The sequence below is a fragment of the Cryptomeria japonica genome, chromosome 5, assembly GCF_030272615.1.
Source record: "Cryptomeria japonica chromosome 5, Sugi_1.0, whole genome shotgun sequence".
Classification (NCBI taxonomy): domain Eukaryota; kingdom Viridiplantae; phylum Streptophyta; class Pinopsida; order Cupressales; family Cupressaceae; genus Cryptomeria; species Cryptomeria japonica.
In genome coordinates, this window is record NC_081409.1 from 49,180,821 (window position 1) to 49,205,074 (window position 24,254).

A 24,254-nucleotide genomic window follows, 5' to 3' on the forward strand; every position below is an offset into this window, starting at 1 on the left:
TGAATTTATAGGAGAGCCAATTTGCTTGCAAACTGGAAATGTGCTTCATTCGCTGCGGCCAAGAATAGAAGAGATGCAACGAGAAGAAGCGAAGGTCGGCGAATATAAAACCTAACAAGAGGAGTTACAGGATAAACCCTAATGTCAAGCACAGCTGGAATCGGAAGCCCCTCACACGGCTACAGGATAAACCGTAGCGAACGCATTAGACAAGCTGAGACGAAAAACCATGGGAAAATTGACGGCAACGGGAAATGATGAATTCGCGGCGTGAGACAATTCCGATGGCGGTGTACCCCCACAAAGAATTGCCTATTGGCAAACTAAGTGTTTGCATGATGGCGGAATCAACCGTAGATTTGATGGTGGGAAACTGGAAGTTGTATGGCAGTGGTAGAACATTCGGGAGAAATTACACTCCAACACTACCCCTTAATTTCTACCGCAAAACAATTGCTTTGAATATATATGCCATGATGTGGTAGAGATGGGTCCTCGCCTAAAGCCTTGTTAGGTACCTATTTACAATCATTCACAATATTTCAAATATGCCAATTATGCTGATTATTCTTTTCAAATTCTTTTCCTTTGCCTTTGTCTCTAACGAAGTCTGTGGACTTCCTCAAACCATTTATATGATCTTTATATCCAATTCTTAATTAATGTACCATTCATTTGGCTTCTCCTACTGCTGCGGCAATCTCCCAAATATCTTGATTTTCAAATCCTCAAAATTGAATTTTCTGCAACCTCACTTTTTGTAGACCTCTTGCAAGACAATGTTTTCTTTGATCCAAAGTATTTGTTATGCCTTTTGAATATTCAAAACTTGCTTGATTTCAATCAACATAGGAACATTTAAACTTGAATAAGTTTTAAATCATACCTATAAGATTTTGCCAACTGAATCCAAAGCTCCATCCACAATCTATTTTCATACAACCTGTCACATATTCATAATTTGATTTTCTATTCCAACACATCCTTTCACAATGATTTCCCAACCCACATAGGGTACAAGGATGTAAATCCCAACATTTTTCTTTCGTATGTCCTTTCCTATTACAGTGTGAACACTCAATATATTGTCTTCTTTGATTGAATTCCTATACTTGAAACATTGATATCTTTCTTGCCTTTACCTACAACATACCCAAGACCACCATATTTGGGTCTAATTGTTGGCTCAATTGAATCTTTTATTCCTTGTTCATTCTTTCCCAATCCTTTACATTCATAACCCATTTTTTTCACAATTTTCAAACCAATATTCTTTTCATTTCTATTACATCTAACAACTTCACTTTTGTTTTGACAATTTTTATCACAAACTTCTTTAGCAAAACACATTTATCATATGATGAATTCAAATCCTCTGTATTACAAGAAACATCACATAACATTTTGTTTCACTTCAAACTTTCATTTTTATCTTTTAACTTTGATAGCTCATTTTTCTTTAAACTATTTTCCTCTTTCAATTTTAAAATTTCATTCATTTGTAAACTATTTGTTTTCTAAGATTTTCTTTCAAATCATCATTCTTTTTCTTAACTTCTTCAAATAGTTTTAAATAGTTCTAAATTGTTGTCTTTCTGACTTTGGGTATCCCCAAACATGCAACATGCATATAAATGGCAAAGATGGGCCACAAAGCGCTAGCACAAGTTTTAATCATAAAGTACATTCATCATGCTACCAAAGCTAGAAACATCACATTGTAAAATGGCTTGTTGCATTCAGGTAAAGTGCCAGAAACAAGTTACGAAACAAAGACAAACCTAGAAAGAAAGTAGGCCTAGGGTTTTCTTTGCTATTTTGACTGAAAGACTGAGTTGTATCGATGCATGATGTTGGCTAGCGATGTACTAGAGTGCTGGTTTGTAAAATAATTGTGATATGCATTCCACTCTCTTGAATTCTTTTCTGCTGTCTCTTGTGAATTCTTCTGTGTTGTCTTCTATGTTTCTCGGCTGGCTAATCAGAACATTAATGAGAGACATATCTCATAATACATATCGTGGTGCTGAATCCTCAACTCTTTTCAGAATCAAACATCTAAAAATTGTAATATTATAACTGCTATGAGTCATTTTATAGTGATAGTGTGTTAAAACATTGATATGCATACTATTTGAAATTTTACTGGTCTATTGAAATGAATAATAATATTAACTGTAAGGTCTTGCAAATCTGTTACTGTGTTATTGATTCATCTCTTCCATATTTTATTACAGTGCTGATAATGTTTCTCTTGCTTTCTGTTGTTAGCATGGAGAGAACGATTCAGAGATACATTGGAAGTCATGATCATAAACTACTGAAGCTACACACTCTTTCTACAAACGGTGATATCGAGGTGAATATTTGAATCATGTCAACAAACCAGCGTAGCTATGTGTGTCAATCATTTTGAACAGTTCCGCCATTTTACTTGGCATACTCTAATTATATTTAATTATCTGAAAAGCATTGGCGAGAGGAGGTAACTAAACTCAGACAACATAAGGACAGTCTAACAAATGAAATCAGGTTTGGTTGTGGGTTTACCTTGAAATTCACTTTTATAGATAGATATGTAGCTATTACTCTTCAACTGATTGCTAAAATCTATCTCAATCTTGATTGTTATGAATATTGAAACAAAAAATAAATATATAAAATGAGTTTTCTGACAGGCAATTAATGGGTGAATCTTCTCCATCGTCAAATATTTGTGATCTCGAGCAGCTTGAAAATAAGTTAGAGAAGGCCCTTGATTGTGTAAGATCAAAAAAGGTACATCATCTGAACAATGGGAATTTTCACTAGTTCCTTGCTTATTTTATTTTATATAAGAAAGGAATGAGTGTTTCAGTTGTATGTTTTCTAGGTATTTTTTACAACTTACAGGTTTGGCAAAGGCTAGGCTTTCATTCCAGTTTTATTATGAAGATTCTTGTAACCTTTTAATACATTTTTTTTTGTATAAAAGGATATGGAAAGTTTAAGAGTTTATCAAACTTTGCTTATTCTGAAAACATAAATGACTTTAGATTATCAAACTCTGGTTTGAAACTCTCTGTGGTTCTTTTGTACTGTTTTGTGATCTTTTGTCAGAATTAACTTTTAGCCAAAGTTGTTTGGGTTCATGTTTATAAACTTTTTCATAGATGGATTCAGTTCATTTTAGCCATTTTTTTTATACCAAAAGAAATTGGTTATCTTGGTACGAAGCCAAGCTTATATTCAAGCTTTCCGATTAGGATTTTTAGTCTTTCTCTACCATTGTTGATTTAATTTTTGGAGCAATTCTTCACATATTGGGGTTCAATTCATATGCCTTTGTCAATAGATACTCCTTTCCGTAATTAAAATCCTTTTGAAGACTATTCTCGGATATCTTTACATTTCCATATGATCAAAATCTCGATAGTAGATGATGTTTGTTATAAATAGCCAGTTTACATCAATGATGATTGCATATAGTTTGGTCAACCATTTTGGAGCCCAAGCATACTGAATTTTCTTTGTGTATTCCTTACAGAAGGATTGATTTATTTCACACATGATTCTTTTAGGTGATTGGTCATGAATGATGGTTGGAATCGAGCTATTTTGGAGTTGGATATATGATTTCATAAGTTTTAGACTTAAAGAAATTTATTTCACACATGTTTGTAACATATACCATTTTAAGAGGAGGCTACCATGTCTTTCAATTTCTACATATCTGCATATAAGTTTCTTTTTATATTAGTATCTATTCATCCCGTGATATCAAAACGTATCTTTTATTTGATATTTTTGTGGGTGCCAAACTACTATCTAATTTTGTCTTATCACCTTCGTGGGGGCCAAACCATTATCTAATTTTAACTTATTGCCTTTGTGGGGGCCAAACCACTATATAATTGATCTTCATTCATCTTATTGTATGGGTATTGTATGGGTATCTAGCATAACACAACTTTCTACCCATAGTAACAATATCTTTTTATCTTAGTGATCACTATCTTGTTATCTCTATGTCTAATTGTATCATTTTTATATTATTTTTTTATTTTTTTTCATCTAACATGTTTTTCTACAGTTAATATGTTTGTGATCAAACAACTTAGAAGTATCTCATAAAGGTCTAGGTCTCTTTCCTGGAGGCAACTCCACATGGTTAGACGATTTTGCTTACCCTTCATGTCTTGGTAAACTTTTTAACCTTTTCTACTTTAGCTCACATCTCGTGATAATGATATGCTCGCTAAAGTGGGGACAAAATGTAATGTCGTAATTGCACCTTGTGCAGTTACATGCTACATAAGTGTCTTTTCTATAAGTTGATTGGTGAACCCCTTCACCTATTTGTCTACTTTTCTCACTTGGCTTGCCATGTTAGCCTCGCCTCTATCCTTTTTCTAACTTTGTTGACTATTTGACTCATGGACACTAATGCATTGCAAAGATGTCCATGCATCATGCTAGCATCCTACAAATATGCAATCTAAAGGTGGTTGTTAGAGAATTACACCTGCGAATGGAAAAGCTTGTAATGCCTCCCACATCATACCCTAATGCTATTTTTTCTTCTAGACCACATATCTAGCCTTTCTTAGCTTCATTTTGGCTCTCTAGAGTATGGGATAACTAATATACAGCTTTCTAATCACCCATTCTCGCATTTTAGGGCTCTCTATCTCTCTTGGGTCTCATCATTTTTTTGGTTATACTTTTTTCTTCAAGCGAACTTGGTGTTTCTTCTTCTCTCCTATGAGTTCTTCCCTTATGGTATTGGAAGGGGAGTCTCTTTCCTCTTACATTCATCATTTTATCTCCATAGCATATATATTGTCTCTTTTACTTTATATCTTGTTTTATCATTTACCTATCTATCTATCTATCTTGGTTGTTTGTAGAGGTGGAAACACCAAAATAAGGGTCTAACTATGGTAAACCTCTAAAACATAGCCTCAACAGTTTTGTCTTTCTAGTTTGTGTGTAAGATAATATTGAGGAAGAGCTAACCTTGCTAGAAGCTTCATTAGTGGATGTGTTGTGAGTATTTCCTTTCCTTTCTTTATCTTTCCACTTCATATTTTTTATTATTTTGGCCTCTAGTATTTATTTATTATCATTGAAATACATTAAAAGACATATCCAGTTGCTCTATATTTTCTAGTGTGAAGCTTTGTACTCTATTTTCTAATGTTTTATCATTTACCTATCTATCTATCTTGGTTGTTTGTAGAAGTGGAAACACCAAAATAGGGGTCTAACTATGGTCAACCTCTTAAACATAGCCTCAACATTTTTGTCTTTCTAGTTTGTGTGTAGGATAATATTGAGGAAGAGTTAACCTTGCTAGAAGTTTCATTAGTGGACCTATTGTGAGCATCTCCTTTCATTTCTTTATCTTTACACTTCATATTTTTTATTATTTTGGTCTCCTATTATTTATTTATTATCATTGAAAATACATTAAAAGACATATCTAGTTGCTCTATATTTTCTAGTGTGAAACTTTGTACTCTATTTTTATAGGGTGCCAACACATTGCGTTGTCATCCATGACCTATGCGTGTGTCCTTGGGAAAAGAGTTGGTGGAGGTCATGAGAAGATCTCTATGGTGTATTTAGTGTTATGTATTGGCACTCGATAACCTCTATACTTTGTTCTTAACCTGAGTGAAGATGTTGATTAAGTCCTTGAGAGTTTATTTAGAACCATTCAAAGTTGCTTTCTTTTTCCCCCTCTACACTTCAAGACCTATCCAAAATCCACTTAGTAGAAGAAGAATTTCGACTGAGGTTGTCCTATACAATCAAGCTCCTATTGAGTGGAAGAAACAAAGGACCTAGGATATAGGCCAAAAGAGAAAATATCAATTTGGTAAATGCAGAAAGGGATGATGAAGAAGAAGAAAAAGATGCCTTCATACTAAAAAGTAGAAGAAATAGAACAAGATAAGGATATAAAGAAGGAATCACAAAAGGAAAACAAAAAGGAGAAGGAGAAGGAGAGGGGAAAGAAAAGCAAGGAACTCTTGTATAGACACCTAAACATTAACCTTTAAACATGTATACAATTCTTAATGCAATTGAGTGTGATGGGGCATTGAAAGAAACTTCTGATCTCTATCCAAAAGAGCCTCTATACAACCAAGAAACCATTGAGTAGGCAATAATAATGTACATGATGAAATGTAATTTGACATTAAGTGGTATTCTGGACCAAATTATGGAATGCCTTATTTCTTATTTGATTGAGAAAAGAGATGAAACTATTAGACTAGAAAAAAAATTGAGAGAGAAAGGTCTTAGGTTGGTCATGCCCACACTATCCAAAGAGGAGATAACCATGATAATTCAGAGACAACCTCAAAAATTGAGAAAAAAGAAAAGGGTAAACACCCTTATGAGCATGAGAGAGGATGACAAGGATAAAGTGATGAAGTAAACAAAAGAGATCACTAGAAGTATCCTTAAGGAAACGAAGGAGGTAGAAGTGATGATTGAACAACAAGCCCCTCACAATGATTCTAATTGGAAGAGATACCTAATGTATCCAATGTATATGTGTCATCCTTTGACATTCACGAGAGAGGAGATTATGATGAAAATAATGATGGAGATGAGAAGGATGGGGAGACAACTTCTTCAGATAATATAAGCAAGGTGTATGTGAACAAGGTTATTTGGGTGTCCCTTGTTTAGGGAACCCTAACTTTGGTGATGAACATAATAATTTTCCTCAGATGAATTTTGGATACTGTTGTTATAGAGGAGAATATAGAGTCTAATGGATATGAAGGAAATATGGAAGAGGACTATCCTAATTTGTTTTAAGGATGTACTAGTAAAGCATCAAGAGGCTTCTATGGATATAGGTCAAGGTTTTACATGTGTTCTAATTCTTTCAAGGACCTATTAGGACTATAAATGCGGCTCCAACTTCTAGTGACTAAAGTTCTTGCAAATTACATCTTATGAGAAGCAAATTGAGTTATAAAATATTTATCCCATTAATAAGTTTCGGCTTGGTGATATCATACATGCTTTTACAAGGAAAGAATTACTATAGGAACATGTGAAGAAGAGACGTGTGATAAATGACATAGTAAAAGTGATACAAAAGGGTTTACCAAAGGCAAAAATTGATCCTTCCTTTCCTCCAGAGAAAACATCGAAGCTATAAATGGATTCCTTCAAGGATTTCTCCTCCCATATTGAGAAAAAGGTGAAACAAGAGGCAAAAAGGAACTTAAATGATAAGATAATAGTGAAGGCATCATACCAGTGCACCAATGCACACAATAAATTAAAAGAAAATATTAAGGAGTTTAAAAATTGAGTAGTTTTGTTTATGATGGTCAGGATCCACAAAGAATATAAATGATTAGATTGACTCTATTGAGTCAAAGATTTATCTATTGGTTATAGCATATGACTTGTCAAAGGATAAGGATGAAAAACTATGAAAAATTAGAAAATCTACATCTAAGCTTGTCCTTTTTTTAGGACCAAAGGGAGTAGTGAATTTGAGGTTGTCTTCTCTATCCATTCTACTTGGTGAATCAGAGAAAGTGAAATAGAGGATGAAGGCCCCCGATATTATAGATGAGGTTAGGGACCTATTCATACAATTTGAATGCCAAAATCAATTTCTTTCCTTAGCTAAGGAAAGTTGGGATGCAACTTTGGTTCACATTTAATGTGATATACAAGAGAACTATACTATCTAAGGGAGTTGTGAGTTTGTAGATGAGAAAATTTTGTGTTTGTGTAGGTTTTGTAGAAGATTATAGTACCACTTTTGGGGTTTCAATTGAAGAATTTTGTACATAGTATCAATTTTAGGGCATCTCTATCTTAAGGGGATTTCTTGCATATTTATTTTCATTTTCATGAGTAGGAGATTTTATGTCCTTTTTTTTATGTCAAAGTGAGAGTGAGTATAGATTATAGGAGTTGAGAAATACAACCCCACAGTATCCTGAAGATCTTCTGCAAGCTGAATAACCTATTACAAGGAGAAGCAGTGAAGCAAAATCTGAAGAACATACAAAACACAGGAAAAATATTCTCCAAAAAAGAGAGCTCCAATTCACCAAAAATGTATTGTGAAAAGATAATACAATGAAAAGAAAAAATAACCTCTAATAGGTCAAGAAACCCTAAAAAGGGAAAACCCTAGGCTTGCACATAATAATTAATTAAAATAATTAATTATATGCACCTAATGTTAGCTTAAGTGTAAAAAGATAATTGGGAACTTAAAGAATTAAACAAATATTGTTTAATTAATCAAGTAAAGACCCAATTACTCTAACACCCCCCCTTAAGCTAGACTTAGGGAGAAGCTAAAACCTAGAACAACTACTGAAAGCATGAAAGATGGGTCTCGGCAACAAGGCCTGATCAGGTACCCAAATACAATGAAATCTCTATGAAACGGAGACAAAGGAGAAAACCCAGTGGGAAAAAACTCCTCTCCAAAAAGAGATAAAAGAACATGTTGAAAGAAGAAGAAGGAAGGAAGGAAGGCCTCATAAAGACCCCCCAAGGACAACTTCCTTCACCCCAAGGATAGAGCGCAATTGAAGATAGTGTGGTGATGCAAAAGGTTTCATGAAGATGTCTGCAACTTGCTCAGAAGTGGGAATGTACTCCAGAATGAGAACACCATCCTGAATCAACTGACGGATGAAATGCATGTGAAGCTCAATGTGCTTCATCCGCTGATGCTCTACGGGGTTGCAGGAAATATGAATAGCACTCTGATTGTCACACCAAAGAACAATGCGACTATCAGGAGGAAAACCAAACTCAGTCATCAACTGTCAAAGCCATAAGATCTCCTGACTAGCGAGCATAGCAGCATGATACTTAGCCTCTATAGATGATAATGCATGAGCAGTCTACTTCTTGCAAGACCATGTGATAGGACTAGAGCCAAGACAAAAAACAAAGCCGAAAGTAGACTTCCGATTAGTGACATCACCAGCCTAATCTGAGTCAGTGTAGCCAACAATGTGAGGTTCCCCTGATGTATAATGAATGCCATGAGAACTAGTGCCCTGAATGTACCTCAAAATATGTTTGGCAGCTTGCCAATGACTCTCATGAGGATCATGGGAGAATCGAGAGACAAGACCAACCGCAAAGGAAATATCAGAATGGGTGTGAGTCAGATACAACAAACTGCCAACCAACTACCTGTAAAGTGTAGAATTGACTGAAGGAGTGGGACAAGATGTGGTCAAAACAACCCCTGACTAAAATGGAGTGGGAGCAGGCTTGCAATCAAGCATGCCGAAGCGCTGAAGCATGTCAAGAGAATACTTCTGCTAGTAGAGAGAGATCCCATCAGAAGACTAAATCACCTGAAGACCAAGGAAATAGTGCAATAGACCGAGATCTGTCATCTCAAACTGATCCATTAAGTCATGCTGAATATGCTGAATCATAGATGATGAGCTACCCGTGATGAGAAGATCATCAACATATAGCACAAGAATCAAGATGTCACCTGCAAGAAGCTGAATGTAGACGATGTGATCAGAATGACTGCGGGAGAACCCAATGGAGAGCAAGAAAGAGTCGATCTTCTCATACCAAGCCCGAGGGACCTATTTGAGACCATACAATGAACGCTGAAGTCTGCAAACTAAAGAACTATCCTTCACAAATCCATGAGGTTGTTCCATGTAGATTTCCTCCTATAGATCCTCGTACAAGAAGGCACTCTTCACATCCATCTGAAAAACAGGCCAATGCCAAGAAGCTACAAGAGAGAGTACAAAGTGAATGGAATTCATCTTGGCAATAGGGGCGAATGTCTTAGAGTAATCAATACCCTCAATCTGTGAAAAACCCTTCGCAACAAGATGTGCTTTGTACTTATCAATGGAACCTTTAGCAGCATATTTAGTGTGATACAACCAGCGACACCTAACCATCTTTCTGCCCTTAGGAAGAGGACAAAGATCCCATGTATGATTCCTCATCAAAGAAGAATACTCCTCCTCCATAGCACAATCCCACTCAGGGTGACCTTTCACCTCTGAAAACTTCTGAGGATCATCTGAAATAGCATGACTCAAAAGACTAGAACCCACAGTATGAGAACAAGTGCGACAAGTATCTAAAGGATCACCAGCTAGAGGACCTGTCGGTGCAACAGTAAGGCGAGACCACTTGGGCATCTGAGGTGGAGCAGGTGGAGGTGGGGATGGGGGGGGTGGGGATGGTGGATCATTAGCACCATCATCAGAATCATCCTCAAAAAGATCCTGAAGGGGTGCAGTGGTTGGAGTAGGCAGAGGAGTAGACACTGGAATTGGGGTATCCATTGTGGGAAGACGCTCATCAAACTAAACATCCCGTCGAAATAGGACCTCTCTGGAATCAGGATCAAACAACCTGTATGCCTTAACATCCTCACAGTAGCCAACAAAAATGAGGGGTTGGCTCTTCTGCTCCATGGCTTTCCTCTGAGCATCAGAAATAAAGGCCCATGCCTCACTGCCAAATACTCAAAAAAAGGAAACATCAAGCTTGTCATGAGACCAAGCCTCCTCAGGAGTCATATGTCGAATAGCCTTGTGAGGCATCCGATTCTAAATATAGTTGGCACAATTGATTGCCTCAGCCAAAAAAGACGAATCCATGGACCTGGACTGAATCATACAATTCGCCATCTCCCGTAAAGTTTTGTTCTTGCGTTCAGTGACACCATTCTGCTGAGGGGTGTAGGGAACAGTAAACTGATTTTGCAAACCATGCTCAGTGCAAAAATCTCTGAAAGCCTGATTCACATACTCCCCCCCATTATCTATACGTATCCGCCGAATAGAACAGCTAGATTGCTTCTCGACATATGTCTTGAAAATTTGAAAGGAATCAAAGACATTAGACTTGTACTTAAGAAAGTACACCCATGTGCGTCTGGAGAAGTCATCAATAAAAGTGAGTACATACTTGGCCCCTGAAAAAGAAAGAGTGGGAAATGACATGAGGTCATTGTGAATCAACTCTAAGGGTGCCAAAGCACGAGAGGCTCTCCCCTTCAGAAAGGGATCTCTATGATGCTTGCCAAGAACACAACCATGACAAACACCATCAGTGGGAGCCCAAGAACAAGTGCCTATGTACTCATCTGCTGAAGATATCTATATTTGACATGGCCCAATCACTCATGCCAAAGCTTACTTACTGAATCTGCATGTGCTATGAGAGATGAACCGGTACTCGAAGAGGGCTCAAATTCATCAAATCTATAGAGACGAGATGCAGAATCCACACTACCAGTAGCCACAACCAAGTCAGGGTCATGGAGGTCCTGAATAACCACATCATGTGGTGAGAACTCAACTGCCTTACCAGAGCTATAGTGGCAAATCTGATAAATGGATAGGAGGTTCGTCGAGATGTCAGGGACAACCAAAACATTCTATAGAGTACCCCCATCCAAAGAGATAGAACCTGAACGCAAGATGGAAAGCTGAACTGAGTCACCCACTGCAATCTATGAAATACCACAAGAGGCAAGAGAAGTAACCAATTGCTAAGTGTGTGTCATATGGTGAGAAGCACCAGAATCTAGAATCCATGGGACCCAGAGGTCGAAGCTCTAGCAGTGAGAGCATGACCTTTCCCTGTGGAAGGAGAAGATGCCTGAGGTGAGGAAATGTGATGCTGCTGCATGGCTTCCTCTAAAGCCTCTAATCGTTTCCAACACCTAGAAACTGGATGTCCGTCCTTTCCACAAAAACTGCAAGTGTCTGATGATTTCTTCTTAGTCTTGGAGGAAGACTCACCGGACTGTGAAGATTTCCCTTGTTTGGGAGGAACTGGTTTTGAATCAAACTTAGGAGCAGGCTTGGAGGAATTCTCACTACCTGCAGAAGGCTTTTTCGGCTTCGGTTTCTGCTTCTATTTCTCCTTCTCCTTAGAGGACTGAGCAACCAATGCTTTGTTCTTGGAGCCTAAGAGCATATCCAGCTGAGAAAGATGAGTCTACTCACGAGACAATCGCTCACAAAAGACATCAAAGCTAGGCATGGTGAAATTAGTACCCAAGCCATCCATGGTGGAGTAGAAAGCAGAGGCAAAAAACTGAAAGGGACCCCGAAGCTTTGAAAGAATCAAATGAATGCACTCTGTATCAGTCTTGTTCTTTCCACATCCCTGAAGAACAGATCTAGTAGTCTTGAATTTATTCAAAAAATCCTCAATAGTGGGAAAGGAATCAGGTAACAAAGAGGTCAACTCTGCCTCAATCTGTAATGCCTGAATCTCATTGACCCTCTCGAAGAGAGAATCAAACTTCAACCACATATCCTGAGGAGTAAGCAACTCATCAAGGTGAAATAGAAGACTGTCGGAGACATGCAAAGCGATCAAACCCATGGCCTCATCCAGCTTGTTTCGGTACATAAGAATCTCATAAGGACGATGTAGGTCTGGCTGAACCTCATCCAAAGAAGCCCACAACCCTCGTGACCTGAGAAGCCTCATGATGCAGGGCTTCCAGGTGTGATAGTTGTGTGAAGTCAACATCTCAACTAAAGGATTTGCCATGAGAACAAAGAAAACTCTGCACCTGCACCTACTTGTTGGTTGTTTTATTTTGTGATCTTTCAGAAAAGATAGAAGATGCAGAAGGGTTTGGTTGTTTTGAGAGTTTAGGTGTTCTTGATTTTTGATATAAATGACAGAAAGTGAGAAGAAAAAAAAAACACCCCCCCACAATGGAGAAACCCAAACCCTAGTACATAGTAATGAGAAGGAAGTAGTGCATAAGCAAAAAAACTTCAAACTAATATCTCATGTACCTGGTGAAAATTCTAAGAAAAAAGATCACAAATCTGAATAGATCATGCTGAGATCTTTCCAACGCCTATTCATTTTCGAAAAACAGAGTCCGTTTGCCCATTCTATGGCCCTGGAAGTGCAAAAATGAAGCCCAACTTTGACTGGTAAAAAATATAGTCAAACAGTAGATTTAGGAAAAAAGTCTACCACCACAAGGTCCGGCTCAGAATCACCTTTCCAACGCCTATTCGTTCACCAAAATCCGACTCCGGATGCACAATCTAGGCCCAAAAAACCAACCCCCTCTCAAAAAGACTAGAGAGGTGGAGCTGGTGGTGCTCTGGGCGGAGGTGGGGCTCGGGCCGGGCAGAGGTGGTGCTGGGGCGGAGGGGCGCAGGGGCCAGGTGGAGGTTGCATGGCCCAGCGGAATGGATCGTGGCCTGGTGGAGTGGAGGTGGTGGTGGTCGGCGGTGACCGGAGCAGTGCAGAGGCTCGCCGGCGGGGGCCGACGATTGGTGCCAGAGCGACGAGAATCTTCGCCGGCGGGGGCCGGAGCAGCGGTGCCGGAGCGGGAGCAGGAGCGGGAGACTACGTTCGTCGGTGACAGGAGAACTTGGCTGGCGGGATTTGCTAGAGCGGGAGGCCTGCAGCCTGCGGCTCCGAGTGGGGCCGGCCTGACAGGTTCGCAGGCCCGTACGGCTCCGGATTGTCAGGTTCGGTTCCCAATCAAATTTTTTTGAAAAAAAACCTTTTTTGATTGCCTTGGGATTTTTGTTTTGATTTTTTTTTGTAATTTTTTTTTTAAAAATAAAAAACAATTCGGCCTGCATGCCGTAAAAAGGAATTTATTTTTTTCTCAAATTTTTTTCTCGATTTGCGTGCCAGGGTCGTACGACCTAGCTTGGAGAAAAAAATCACCTAGATGCTCAGGGGTGAAAAATGGAAAAATTCTATATGACTATAGGGGTTTTTGGGTCTTCTGAGCACAATGGTGAGGTCCGTTTAGGCCCAAAGTGCTCAGAAAAGAAAACCTTAACCCTAAGCACACAAAAAATGCATGAAACCCCAGATCTGCTTCAAATGCAAAATTCTCAAAAAACAAGAACAGGTAGCTGCAGATCTGAGCTTTGATACCATATAGGAGTTGAGAAATACAACCCCACAGTAGCCTGAAGATCTTCTACAAGCCAAATAACCTGTTACAAGGAGAAGCAATGAATCAAAATCTGAAAAACATACAAAACACAGGAAAAATATTCTCCAAAAAAGAGAGCTCCAATTCACCAAAAATGTATTGTGAAAAGATAATACAATGAAAATAAAAAATAACCTCTAATAGGTCAAGAAACCCTAAAAAGGGAAAACCCTAGGCTTGCACATAATAATTAATTATATGCACCTAATGTTAGCTTAAGTGTAAAAAGATAATTGGGAACTTAAAGAATTAAACAAATATTGTTTAATTAATCAAGTAAAGACCCAATTACTCTAACATAGATAAAGATGAGTATATATAAAAGGGGAGAGAATATTTGTAGATAAATATGTATTGTTTCCATCAATGACAAAGAGAAAGATTTTTGGAAATTTATGTAGTCATCAGTGTCAACTCAACATCTGTTGTTGTCAGCCTAGTATACTTGTATAGAAAAGGATTGTTACTATTGAAGTGGTCGAGAAAAGTTGAAGAGGCTGAGAAATGTATAGGATCACCATATTTGATAGAGCTATTGGAGAGACAAATGGTTTGATATGTGAACAACATGATTGAAAATATTTTGAAAGATCATCAAAGGTGTCCATGACCGGTATGATAGTCTAGATGATTGGTGTATACTTGGTTTACTTTTCTACACATGCTTCGTACTTTGGGTGAGAAATGCAATCACTTTGATTGGTTTATCTATGTTTTAATAAGTCGTATGAAGCTTAGTTATGATTCTAGTCTTACTTGTGTGGCTGTAGAAAATTGTCTATGGGATAAATATTGTGTTTTTCCTAAGTTTGTGAGTTGGTATTTTGGTTTGCAGTCTATCACATTGAAAGATTTGGTTATGTGGTTTAGGATTTAATTTTAGTAGTGTGTGAGTCTACTTCCTAAACTTTTAGTCATAGACATTTCTACAGTAAGAGTTATAGTTGTTTATTCCCTAGATTGTAGTATATCAGAGTTCTTTATCTCAAAGGTTTATCATAATGATTTGCATTGATCTAGATGGATTATTTTTGTTGTGAAAACTTGAGAAAATGTTCAAGAAGGTATTGGTGTTCATTGATATGATGTGTAAAAATAATTGTGTACCACAAAGTAATATATAATAGGTTTATGTGTCACAATTTGTATGGGATGCCTTTTTTTATTAATGTAGTGGGTTTCTCCACTTGTGCAATCATTTGATGATCGCTTACTTCAAGAAATGGTTGTAGAAGTGTTGTAGATGGTCTTCATTTCTTTCATCTTGGTCCACATGATGATTTTGGTTTCTCCACAGTGGTGTAAAGACAAATAGACAACAATTTTGATAGTGTCATTGATGTTTGGGCTAGCAGAATGGGTTCCTTTAGTTGTAGTTAATCTTGACCTATCTTTTTTCTTTGAAATATGTTGAGATATGTTGGGGATTCAAATATGTCTTAGTTTGATCCACAACCTATTTTTTATTATTCTTGATATGTTTGGATTTGATTTATGTGACACTACATGTTTCATCTATAGGGGTGGCTGCAAGAAGTTGAGTCCCACTTTTGGGCAAAAAGTGGAAGTGTTTTCCCTATTTTTCAAATTTTCTGTTGATTGATGTCAAAATTTGAGGCACTTAGAGATTGAATCTGGAAAAACTTCAGTAATAGAAAATGTAGTGCTCAGAGTCTAATTTTCAAATATGTAATTTATTTCAATACCCACATGATAGAAACTGCTTTTTAGTAGGCATCTTTAAAACCACATTTTCAAAATTAATGTTTGAGGACCATACCACACGTGTACGACCACCATATTTTGACGTAAATAAATGAATTTTTGCAAATCCTTCTGGGGAAAGATACCTAACACACCAAATATTTATGACAATTAATTTTCTTATTTTTTAATTGAATATATTTTTTTTAATTAATTTTTAATTGACTATATAGAGTACATTTTCAAAACATCTGGTGTACGACCACCATAATTTGATGAAAATTTCATATTTAAAAAAAAACATTTAATCTTCAAGAGAATTGTATGTATATTGATGTCATATAATTTATTTTCCAAAAAACCTAAAAACAAAAAAGTTATTAAAGTTTTACTGAACCTTTCTATTTTACATTTAGGTACCACTTTTGATTAATAAATAATGAAAAAATAGTAAAAATTTACATTTTTTAAATCGGGACAATGAGAACTCTAATGGGTTTTTGTTTCATCAAAAATACGATCAAGAAGACCTTCAAAAAATTACGATAAGGCAGAAATCTGGTATTCCAGTGCCTTAGCCATTTTTTTGGAGGTCCAAGCATAGGCTTGGTCTCACCAAGCCTAGCTCGAAGCCAAAACCGAGGCATAGATGTGATTCCCGCTCCATCTTTTATGAAACGGGCGCCCGTTATTTAAAATTCAAAAAACGGGCACCCGTTTTAAAATTTGTAGCATTTTAAGAAACGAGTGCCCATTTTTAGAAACGTGTACCCATTTTTAGAAACATGTGACTGTTTCTAAAAATCATGCACCCATTTCTCTACGGTGGTTTGATCCTAAACAAGCACCTTTTTTTCAAAACATGCACTCGTTTTATTTTTATGGGTCGGGGCCCCAAAGCTAAACGAGTGTCTGTTTCTTAAAAAATGGGCACTCGTTTCTAGCGGCAAATGTTTTTGCTTGTAGACTTCCACGGAATTGGGACCCAACTTCTTGCACTGACCCATAGGTCTTATTGAAGCCAACGTAATTGGTATTTTTGAGGCATTATGAACTATTTATTGTTGTTATATGTATCCTAGTCAAACTTGGAGGTTAAATTTTTCCCACTTCTATTAGCACAGTTTCCCCCCAAATTATTTGACAGGGATTTGGGGGCAGCACCCCCAAGGCGAGGTTGAGGGGAAGCTCCCTGTGGGCCCAAAACGACTTTTATTATTTTATAAAGGCATTGGCAGTTATTTTTCTATTGGCTAACATATTCTAACCCTATTTTTCTAAGCGACATAAGTCTTGATAAAATGGCTAAGGGTTGGGATTCCTTCTATAGAGAATTTTGTAGCATTTTTGCAGTGGTATTGAGTTGCAAGGGATTATTGGTTGTAATTGGTTCAATTTGCTGGATAATAATATTGGATTCTCTACTTGGTGAATGTAGCCCAAGTTTGGGTGAACCACATTAAAAATTGTCTCCTCATTGTTTGTATTTCTATGTTTAATCTTTATTTGCATATAATTGATATTTTCAGTGCACAATTCCTAACAAGTGATTTCAGAGTGGGTTTTGTTTGATTATCATCTGCGGGAAGGTCTCACTGTTGAATGGGAGTCTCACAGTTAAGTGGGAGCAATGGCAGACGAGGGTAAATTGAAGGTCTAGAAAAATTCAATGGGTAGAATTATTAGTTATGGAAGATGCAGATGGAAAATTATCTCTATTAGAAGGATTTATGGAGGTCGTTGGAAGGAATAGCTAAGAAAGACACAATAAGTGATGAGGATTGGAATATTCTAGACTGAAAGGGATTGGGAATCATTCGACTGTGCTTGGAACCATCTGTGGCATTCAATATAATAGATGCAAAGACAACATATCAATTGATGAAAGCTTTGGCTAAATTGTATGAAAAACCCTTAGCCTCAAATAAGGTAGTACTCATGAAACGTTTGTTTAATCTAAAAATGATTGAAAGTGGATCAGTGATAGATCATTTAAATGAGGTTAATATGATTACCAGTCAATTGACTTGTCTAAAGGTAAATTTTGATGAAGAAGTTAGAGAACTCCTGATATTATATTCCTTACCTGAAAGTTGAAATAGTTTGGTAATGAAAGTTAGTAACTCTGTTTCTAGTTCAAATACCCTAAAATTTGATGATATTGTTGGTGTTATTATGAGTGAGAAAATTTGTAGGAAAAGATTAGGTGGATCCACAACAAGTAGTGTTTTGAATGCAGAAAGTTGGGGTACATCAAAGGAGAGGAAAAGGATCTGGAGGTCATGGGAAGTCACAAGGAAAATCATAGGACAAGAGATCCCAATCCAAAGGACCAATAGATTGTTGGTCTCAGAAGAATAAAGATTGTTGGTCTAAGAAGAATAAAGAAGGAGACAAACAAGAAGGTAATAAGGAGGAAAATGTGGTAAGTGATAAATTTAAAGATGATGCTTTGATTCTTTCCCTAGATAATGTTGATGATTCATGGGTTTTAGATTTAGGGGCCTCATTTCATTCTACGCTCCATAGAAGTTATTTTTTTGATTATGTCCAAGGAGATTTTGAGTTGGTTTATTTGGCAGATAATGAACCCTATCAGATTGTTGGAAAGGGAAGAATTAAGATTAAGTTGTAGAATGAGAATCATTTGCTACTACAAGAGGTAAGACACATTCCAAGACTAAGTAGGAATTTAATTTTCGTTGGGCGGTTAGGTGATGAAGGTTGAACAGTTACTTTTAATGATAAAAATTGGAAGGTTTCAAGAGGTGTCTTGATAATAGAAAAATGTGTGAAAGTAGGCACCTTATATCTTTGTATAGGTCTACTATTTCTTCTACTTTAGTTGTTGTACATAATACCCAAACAAATTCAGGAATAGTTGTTGTGGGTTTGTAGGAAGAAACTAAAACAAACTTGGGCATATGACTGAAAAAGGTAAGAAGGTACTTCATTCTAAAAAGCTTTTTCCAAGTCTGAAATGCATTAATATGGATTTATGTGAAAGTTATGTGTATGACAAACAAAAGAGAGTTTTCTTAAGGATGGGAAGCAGAAGAAAGATGAAAAGTTGGATCTTGTGCATACAGATGTATGGGGACTGACTTAGATATCTTCTCTCGGTGGCTCTCTATATTATGTTAAATTCACAAATGATGCAACTAGGAAGGTTTGGATTTATTTCCTTAGGGAAAAATCTGATGTATTTGAAATATTTAAGAAACAGAGAAGCTTGGCTGAAAATGAGATAGGTAAAAGATTAAAATGTCTTAGATCTGATAACAGTGGTGAGTATTGTAGCAAAGAATTTGAGGATTATTGTTCCTTTAATGTAATTTGTAGGCAAAAAATGGTTCTAGGGACTCCATAAGAAAATGGAGTGGCTGAGTGTATGAATAGGACAATAATGGAGGGTGCAAGGAGAATGAGATTGCATGTTGGGCTGCCTTTAAAGATGTGGGAAGAGGCTGTCAATACTATTGTATATTTAATTAATAGAGATCCTTCAGTGTTTTTGGGTTGTAGTATTCCAGAAGAAGCATGGACAGGTAAGAAGGTGAGTTACTCTTTTCTCAAAACCTTCGAATTTGACACATTTGCACATGTAGATTTTCAAAATAGAAGCAAGCTAGATGCAAAATTAAAAAAATGTATTTGCATTGGATAGGGCATTCATGAGTTTTGTTATAGGCTTTGGGATGTTGAAAATATAAAAATTATGAGAAATAGGGATGTTGTACTCAATGAGAAGGTGTTGTACAAAGATCAGTTGCAGCAACATGAGAAGAAAGAAAATAATTTTGTGGTGTTGGATGATATTCCAAGTAGTGATGTTCCAGTGGTTCCTCATTCTCTGCAACAACCAGAAATACCACAAACTCAAGTGAAAGATAAATGACCAACAAGGCTAAGTAAACCTCCTGACAATTTCTCTCCCTCTTTGTATTCTATTTTGTTAATAGATGCTAATGGACCAGAATGATATGATGGAGATATGTAGATGGATACAAAGGTTCCGTGGGAGCTTGCGATGAAAGAAGAAATGGACTACTTACGAAATAATTAGCCTTGGGAATTATGTAAGTTTCCTATAGGTAAAAAGGATTTACAAAAAAAGGGGGTTTATAGGTTGAAATACGAAAATGGAGGTAAGCACAAATTTAAAGCCAGGTTAGTTGTGAAAGGATTTGCACCAAAAAAAGGCATTGATTTTGCTGAAATTTTTTCTCTAGTTGTTAAGATGCCTTCTATTCGTACTGTTTTAAGTATTGTGGTTGCTAAAGATTTTCATTTGAAATTGCTAGATGTGAAAACCGCCTTTCTCCATGGTGATTTGGAGGAGGAGATATATATTGAACAACCCCAAGGATTTGAGGTCAAAGGTAAGGAGAAATTGGTGTGCAGATTGCATAAGAGTTTATATGGTTTGAAACAAGCACCTCGGCAATGGTACATGAAATTTGATAGTTTTATGGCTGAGCAAAGCTACATCAGGTTTAATTCTGACCATTATGTTTTTTTTTGAGGTTGAACAATGACAACTACATTATTTTATGTTTATATGTTGATGACATGCTTGTAGCGGGGTCTAACATGGATCACATTAAAGAGTTAAAACAACAATTAGCAAAATCATTTGTTATGAAGGATTTGAGGGTAGTAAAACAAATCCTTAGTATGAAAATTTGTAGACATAGGTAGAACAAAAAATTGACTCTATTTCAGGTTGATTATGTTGAAAAGGCGTTACAAAGATTCCATATGGAGAATGCAAAAGATGTCAACACACCTTTGCCTAGTCATTTGAAATTAACTAAGGAGATATATCCCAAAACACAAGAGAATAAAGACAAAATATCCAAGGTACCATATGCTTCAGTTGTAGGAAGTTTAATGTACACCATGGTATGCACGAGACTAGACATTGCACATGTTGTTGGAGTCATAAGTAGGATATGAGTAATCCCAAATTGGAGCATTTGAATGCAGTAAAATTGGTTCTTAGGTATTTGAGAGGTACATCAATAAACATTTATGTTTTAGTGTCTCTAATAATAATTTAATAGGTTATGTATACTCAGATTTGGTAGGGGATATTGATACTAGTTGGACTACTATAGGTTATGTTTTTATTGTAGGTGGGACAACGGTGAGTTGGATATCTCAATTGCAAAAGGTGGTTTCTTTATCCACCACAGAGGCAAGAAAATAGATGATATGGCTGCAATCTTTCATGGAAGATATGAGAAAATGATAGGCTAACAGTTATTTGTTTATGGACAGCTAGAGTGTCATTCATCTTGCAAAGAATTTATCCTTGTATTAAAAGTCAAAACACATACAGTTGAGGTATCACTTCAGCTTTGATTGGTCTTCAAGACTGAAAACAATAAAACAAACAATAGGGTCCAAGGTGTTTTATTCTAGTGGGAGCTACAAGGTCATTGGTGTTATGATCAGTCTCCAAGTGGGAGATGCTATGTTGTGGAGTCTAATTAGTCTCCAAGCAGGAGATTGGTGTTATATGGAGCCTAATCAAACTTAGGGGTTAAATTTTCCTCACTTCTATCAGCATTGTTTACCCCCAAGGTGTGGTCGAGGGGCAGTGCTCCGCAGGCCCAAGCAAATTTTATAATAATTTTATAAAGGCATTGTGTGTTATTTTTCTATTGGATGACATATTCTAACCCTATTTTTGTAATTGACATAAGTCTTGATAAAATGGCTAAGGGTTGGGGTTTTTTCTGTAGAGAATTTTGTAGCATTTTTGTAGTGGTATTGAGTTGCAAGGTATTGCTGGTTGTGATCGGTTCGATTTGCTGGATAATAATATTGGACTCTTTGTTTGGTGGATGTAGCCCAAGTTTGGGTGAACCACATTAAAAATTGTCTCCTCATTGTTATTATTTCTGTGTTTAATCTTTATTTGTATATAATTGATATTTTTTGTGTGCAATTCCTAACATATATAAGGAAGGATATATCATGTGTGAAGGGTGTGTGATGTATGAAATAATTCGATGATCTATCAATTAAATATGAAGTTTCTGAAGTTAGTATCACAAAGTAATTGTGCTACAAAGAGATTGCAACGTCAACATATTCAGATGGTTCTTCTACAATAGTTCATGTTCAAGTTTTCATTGTAATATTCAGGTATCCTAGTACCAAATAGTGAATTTATTTAGCAGGTTCCTAAATTTAATTATATCTTTATCTACAAGTCTTTTATGGGAGTTGTGAGATTCTTTGGGCAGTGATCCTTAAAACAAACATTGTAATATTTTTTTCATATACCATTAGTTAACTCTCATAGTGGTTTTTCCCTCTTTGGGTTTTCCATGTAAAAATATTTATGTTTTTGTGTCCTACATGATTTTTTTTTTATTATTTCCATCGAAAAATATGATTTAATTTTTAAATGGATAATGGATGATGGAGTTTTAGTTAATTCTAATTCATCCCCCTTCTCAGTATTTGGGTGTGCTCTTCATATTATCTATTCCTTTTATAGTTGGAATGAAGTTATATATTTTAGATTGTCCTACATCCCCATTGTAGATGAAATACATGAGTAGAGTGTCTTACCAATGTGTAGTTGGAATTTTGATGTATGCTATATGGTCTTTACTAAGAAAAATATTGTGCAAATAGTAAGATTTGTTTCGAGATGTATGTATAATCCCAGTAGAGTTCATTGGGATGTAGTTAAAAGAATATTTAAATATTTGGAGGGTACCTCAAAACATTTTTTTTATTATCATGATACTTCAGAGGAAAAGATAATTTCCCTCGAGGGCCTCCTAGATGGAGATTGGATTGCAAAAAATGACAAATCTTTGTGGTTTAAGTCTAGGATTCTCTATTTTTCTTTTTCCCCTTTATTTGTTGCCTCCTTTTTTGGATCCATTTGGATGCTTGATGGGTTGAGATTTTCCTTTTCCTTTTCTCTAGTTTTTATGGATGTTGAGCTACTCAGAGGGTTCTCTATTATATGTATCTCTTTCTTTAGTACAATTGGGGTTAGAGTCCACCTACTCTTATTCTCCTGAATTCACTACCTATTGTAAGCATTTGTTGGTGTAGAGAGATGGTGGTCTTAATTCCCTCTTTTCTTCCTCCCCTAGTGCCATTATTTGTATATGTCTCTGCTCTTCTTGGTGTTGTTAGGCTGGATGGGATATATTTTCCTTTTTTATGAGCGTTTTTTTGTCGTGAAGTTTTTAAAGCCCTTCATATTTGGGTCATTCGTTTTGAATTTGTCCATATAGATTTAGGAGGTTTATTGTGAGATGGGCTTTGCTAATGACAATATATTGAGGGGTTTTTTTGAGCCATATTGAAGGATTTGGGTTGGGAATTTAGTCTCCCTTAACTTTGTGTTTATTTTTCTCACCTTCTCCTTCATGTATGATTGTTCCTTTGTTGGCGTTGTATAGCTATTGATGATATTGCAGGCTCCTAATCTACTCTGGAGTATTTATTTCTTCTCACCTACTCTGTGTTTAAGATTTTGGGCTGTTTCTCCAATTGTTGTGGAGCCCCTTGGGGGCTTGTTCGATGTTTTTATGATGGTGAAGCCTTCATCTCCTTGTTATTCAATGGGGTCTTTGGTGTTGCTCTATTTGGGTTGTTTCTTCCTCATTGGCCTTGGTGTCAACTCCTTGGGCATGGTTTCTATTTTTTTAATATGTAAGTTATCCCCTTGGTTTCCCCTTACCAATTCTTTTAAAGGGTTTCTTCTCCTAATCCCCATGATGAAATGGGGTCAAATCCTTCTTTTGAGATCTTTCTAGGGTCTCCTCTTGAGATGGAGACTATTAGGAGGTTTGGATCCTTTTGGATAGAAGGATTTATTCCTTTTTGCACCTTGTTCCTTGTTGGGATGGTAGTTTTCTATAGGAACTTCACTGTATTTGATCCAACTGAAGTGGCTCTTGCTACATAGTTAATGTGGCCTCCTAGTGTTATGGATTATTGTTTATTATATCTCTTATATGAGTTGTTGTTATAGTTTGTGTGGAGTTATTTTTGTTGTTGATATTATTAACATGGCCATAATACAATGAATTGCTAAGATCTTATCTTTTGGTAGTAAAGTCGCAATTGGAAGGCTTTTTCTTTCCTTTAGGCATCATACAAGTATTGAGTGAAAGTAGGTTTTATTTTTGGCCCCTTAGTGGATTTTGCATATATATTTTCTCTTGGTTCTATGGAGGTGGACTCCTTGGAGACTTATGCAATTTTAGATCTTACATTGGGTTCTTTTGAGTTGATGGGGTTTTCTTCTCCAAGTTGGAGGTGTTTGGTTGGAATATGTTTTCTTGTAAAAGGTCAACTTATGAAGGTTTCCTTGCTTAATATTTCTTGTCTCCTACTCTTATGGATGGATACCTTCTTCATTATTTTCTATCCTAGCTTCTACTTATTCTCTCTCCTTGTCTAAACCAAAAGATAGTTCTCTACTTTTTTGTTGCTGGTATCTTTATTATTCTATTCCATGTTTAAGAATGTCCCAATTCATGGTGGTTCCATAGGAAAAAGCTTTGGGTAATCTTTTCAAAAC